Raw genomic sequence first — 5,657 nt, 5'->3', positions numbered from 1 at the left:
GTCCTGGGATCAAGTCCCACATTGGGCTCTGTGCTGAGCGGGGAGTCTGCTTGTCCCTCTGACCCTCCCCCCACTCCTGCTATCTCTTCTCTCTCTCTCAAGTAAATAAAATCTTTTAATAATAATAATAGTTTATTTGCCTGGCATTTTCTCTTTAAAATTTTTTATCTCTAATAAATTGTCTTCTAAGTACAAATAGATATAATCCCCTTGATTCTAAGTACTTTGCACATCTTGTAAAAATTTAAAACCTGTTTCTCATTCTCTGGTTCTATAAATCTTTCTTCATAATCCATCTCTAACATTGTTCTTACTGTGGTAAAGCTAATTGAAAAATAAAGTGATGGATGAGCTAGCATTGAAATTTTAACATCCGTAGCTATTACTGCATAACACCACACAGAAGGGCAATATCTGTCTTTTCCCCTATAGCTAAAGACCATAGGAGTTTTCATTAGAATTATTCACTGTGATTAACTCTCTACATTGTAACTATGCAACTCTCAACATTACCAGGAAGTTAATAGGGTCGCTTGCCCAAACACAAAGGATAAGAGGTGCTTAGAATGCAAAACTGTGGTTAATAGTATATGGTGGGAAAAAGAGACCAGAAAATGTCAGACCCGGGAGTCAGCTCAGTGTGTGAGGTGCAGAAGGGATGAAGGATCAACTTCTTTAGAAGACAAGAGATCAACTCCTCTAGAGAAACATCGAGAGGGAAAAAAAACGAAGAAATAAGAATTTTGTGTCACCCAGTAAAAAAAGACAAGAAGATTCCAAGGGCTCATGTGGTAAACGGAATAATGGTCCCCCGAAGATGTCCATGTTCTAATCCCTAGAACCTGTGAATATGTGACATTACATGACAAAAAGAATTAAGGTTGCAGATGGAATTAAGATTGCTATTCAGATAACCTTAAAATAGGGAGATTTCCTGCATTAGCTGGGTAGACCCAATGTCATCACATGGTCTTTAAAAGTGGGAAAAAGGGGCGCATGGGTGGCACAGCAGTTGGGCATCTGCCTTCGGCTCAGGGCGTGATCCCGGCGTTATGGGATCGAGCCCCACATCAGGCTCCTCTGCTATGAGCCTGCTTCTTCCTCTCCCACTCCCCCTGCTTGTGTTCCCTCTCTCGCTGGCTGTCTCTGTCTCTGTCAAATAAATAAATACAATCTTTAAAAATAAATAAATAAATAAAAGTGGGGAAAAAATAGGAAGGGAGTCAGAGAAAGAGCTGTGACAAGGGAAATGGAGTCAGAGAGATGCTACGTTGTTGGCTTTGAAGATGGAAAGGAGGCCCCCCAAGCCAAGGAATATGAGCCTCTAGAAGCTGGACAATGCAAAGAAACAGATTCTCCCCTAGAACCTCAAGGAAGAAATGGAGCCCTGCCAACATTGATTTTAGCCCAGTGTCAGACTTCTGACCTATAGAGCTATGAAATCATAAATTTGTATTGTTTTAAGCCACTAAGTTTGTAGCATTTTATTAGGCAGTAATCGAAAACTAACACAGGACTGTGCCCAAGAGTTAAGAACAAATAAAAGGACAAATAGGGTATTCAATACATGTTTGTTGAAAGAATGAAAAAATTAGCGAATAAAGGAATATGGGGCAGTTAGCAACCACATTCTCAGGCCCATCAAACACAAGAGGCTTTGCCAGTCACATAACATGATGATAACAAGTGACCCAGAGGCTCATGGTGGCATCGTCCCCCTGAACTTTCCCATTCTATTGAGTGTGGATAAAACCTGTCTGGTGAAGATTATGTGTTTAAAAAAAAAAAAAAGGAGGGGTGCCTGGGTGGCTCAGTTGGTTAAGCAGCTGGCTCTTGATTTCAGCTCAGATCATGATCAGGGTCCTGGGATTGAGCCCCATATCGGGCTCCCTGCTCGCGGGGAGTCTGCTGGAGATTCTCTCCCACCCCTTTGCCCCTCCCCCCACTCACACTCTTTCTTGCTCCCTCTCTCTAAAGTAAATAAGTCTAGAACGAAAGAAAGGAAAAAAGAAAGAAAAAGAGAGAGGGAGGGAGGGAGGGAGGAAGGAAGGAAGGAAGGAAGGAAGGAAGGAAGAGGGAGGGAGATGGGAAGGAAGGGAGGGAGATGGGAAGGAAGGGAAGGGGGAAGGAAGAAAGAGAGAACAGACTTAAGTATGTTAAGAATGCTCAACATCAGTAACTATCAGGACAATGCAAATCAAAAACCACAATGAGCTATCTCCTCACACCTGTTAGAACGACTATTATCAAAAAGATAAGAAAGCGGTAACAGAGCTGACAAGGATCTGAAGAAAAGGAAGCCCTTGTGCACTGTTGGAGGGAATATGTATTGGTGCAGCCACTATGGAAAACAGTATGCAAGTTCCTCCAAAACTAAAAAATAGAACAACTGTATGATCCAGCAATTCCATTTCTGGGTATATATCTGAAGAAAATTCAGTTACTATCTTAAAGAGATATCTGTACCCTCATGTTCATTGCAACATTAGTTGCAGATGACTTTAGTATCATTTTGTCAAATCTGCCCCTGAAGAAAGTTTCACAACTTTAACTGGAATGCATCATGTTTATAAATGATTTGGGAAAAATTATCTCTATAAGAATGAAATTTTCATATATTAGTGGTTATTACCATTTTCATTTCTAATGTGCCTCTCTCTCTCCTGTTGCTTTTATTGTTTTCTTTGTTTTGCTTCAGTTTGGTCTAATAATCGACCCTTTCAATGAACTGTGTTTTGAATGTATGTCCTAGAATTTGTTTTTAAATTCGTAATTTTCTGCTTTAATCTTTTTTGTTCCATCCTACTGATGTTCTTAGATTCCCTATAATACTACCCTCTTTTAACTTCTTAAATTAACACTCAGTCTGTTTAAACTTCATTTTTCTTCTCTAATAAATAGCACATTTAAAATTCTCAAGTGCAGTCATATGATTGTGGCTGTCATGCTATTCTTATTATCCTATAATTGCAATTTTGTTTTCCTTTAGACCTGGAAGCTACTCAGGATAATTTTTTTAAATTTCCAAGTCATTTAGTCTTCTTTTTAAAAAAAAATTATTTATTTGAGAGAGAGAGCACACATGAGCAGAGGAGGGGCAGAGGAAGAGAATCCCAAGCCGATTCCCCACTGCGCATGAAGCCTGATGCAGGCTGAGATCATGGCCTGAGCCTAAACCAAGAGTCAGACACTTACGACCCAACTTAACCACTCAGGTGCCCCTCCAAGTGATTGAGTCTTTTATCAAACTTATATTGTTTATATTTATTTTTTTACTACTTATGTTCAGGGGTTGTGTCCTATAAATTGTCTGCTTTTTTTTAAAATAACATACGGAGTTTATGTGTTCTAATATGTGATCATGCTTTAATGTTTTATGAATATGGTCTCTGTTTATAGAATACAAAAATTTCTAATATTTACATTATGTAAGTGGTTATTAGTCAAAGAATAAGATATCCAGAATATGCTTTAAAACACAACAGCAGGGGCTTCTGGGTGGCTCAGTCAGGTAACTATCCAACTCTTGATTTCAGGTCATGGTCTCAGGGTTGTGTGATCCAGCTCCACTAGGGCTCGTGGAGCGTGGAGCCTGCTTAAGATTCTCTCTCCTTCTCCCTCTGCCCCTCCCCCTCTCTAAAAACAAACAAAACAACAACAACACACAAGAGCAATAACTCATTAACTAAATATACACATACACAAAGGGATAGAGATAGTGAAAAGGGGATGACCAAATGTGAATTTTACCCTTTATCAATATAAATTGGTAATGGTTTTGCTTTGGATGCCAGCCTTCTTTTTGTATTGACCTTTGCTTATTCTTTAACTTTCAACTTTTTAGGCGATTTTTCTTGAATGGTATCTTTTTTCAACATTATCTTGATGACTTTTTAAAATCCTACATGAGGACCTCCTAGGTGGCTCAATAGTTTAAGCACCCAACTAGTGGTTTCAGCTCAGGTAGTGATCTCATGGGGCGTGGGATTGATCCCTGAGTCAGGCTCTGTGCTCAGCAGGGAGTCTGCTTGGGGATTCTCTCCCTCTGCCCCTCCCCCACTCATTATTTCTCTCTCTCTCTCTCTCAAATAAATAAATCTTTTTTTAAAAAATCCTATATGGGGGCGCCTGGGTGGCTCAGTTGGCTAAGCATCTGCCTTCAGCTCAGGTCATGATCCCAGGGTCCTGGGATCAAGCCCCCAATCCAGCTCCCTGCTCAGCAGGAAGCCTGCTTCTCCCTCTCCCCCTGCCTGCCACTCCCTTGCTTGTGCTCTGTCAAATGAATAAATTCTTTTTTAATCTTTAAAAAAATATTCTACGTGAACTTACTGTTCTTTTAATAGAGGAGTTTAACTCATTTATAAACATTGTTATCAGGTATATGTTTCATATTAAGTCTATCCTTTAATGCTGTTTTTTAATCATTTCTTCTTTATTCTTTACCACATCAATCAGCTCTCTATGCGAGTCTTAATATATAGGAAAATGCGTCCTATTTTTTAAAATTCTATAAATACTTATGTTTATTTTTTTAATAATTTTTAATCTATAAATCCAAACTTCAGAATCAAAAGTGAAACTCATATATTCAGTCACAAATACATATTGAGCCCTTACTCTATACCAACGACTGTGATAAAATTTGAAAATCAAATGCCAAAAAAGATAAACCTAGCCTTTGCCCATGTGCAGCTTAAAATCTAGTTGAAATATAAGTAAGTGAACAGGTATTTACAACTCAGTATTTTAAAGACAATTAAGGGAAAGCAAAGGATGCTACAGACACCCATAGAAGAGACCCCATCTTGACTAAAATATTCAGAGAACATTTTATGAAGTAAGCTACATCCAAATGGAGACCGTAAGACTGAGTAGGAGTCAGTCAAAATCTTTTAAGCTATCTTATTTCATTTAGAACATGTTTAATCATCAGCCCTACCATCATTACTTGTCAGTTGTTAATAATATCTTACATTTTTGGGGTGCCTGGGTGGCTGTCAGTTAAGCGTTCAATTCTTGGTTTCAGCTCAGGTCATGATCTCAGGCTTGTGAGATAGAGCCGCGCCTCCGGCTCCAAGCTCACCCTGGAGTCTGCTGAAGAAATATTTAAAAAATAATAACAATAGAGGAGTCTGAGTGGCTCAGTCAGTTAAGCATCTGCCTTCCACTCAGGTCATGATCCCAGGGTCCTGGGATCAAGTCCCACATTGGGCTCTCTGCTCAGCGGGGGGTCTGCCTCTCCCTCTACCATTCCCCCTGCTCATGATCTCTCTTTCTCTCTCACTCTCAAAAAAATAAGCAAAATCTTAAGTAGTAATAAAATAATAATAATATCTTGCATTTTATTTTTGTATATTTGCCATATTTTAGTTTTGCATTATTGCAAGCCAAATTTTCACTTTCAGGAGAAAATCTTGACTTTTTTTCTCAGATTCTAATAAAATGAGTTAGCTTATTTAATTAGCTCTAGTGCTCACATCCAGGCCTTTTAACTTGTTGTCTCCCTATTCTTTAGTTATTCTTTTCCCTGGAAAATTCTGGTTAAGTATTTTCCCCTGAGCTCTGTATTTAATTCTTCCTCCATGTCTTTAAGGATATCATTAAATTAATTATCCCTTCTTGACTCTATCTCTAGCTCTCTCTCTCTCTATCTCTTT

This window comes from Ailuropoda melanoleuca, chromosome 1, assembly GCF_002007445.2.
Source record: "Ailuropoda melanoleuca isolate Jingjing chromosome 1, ASM200744v2, whole genome shotgun sequence".
NCBI lineage: Eukaryota > Metazoa > Chordata > Mammalia > Carnivora > Ursidae > Ailuropoda > Ailuropoda melanoleuca.
The sequence above is the reverse complement of the archived record's forward strand: the minus strand, read 5'-3'. Positions refer to the sequence as shown.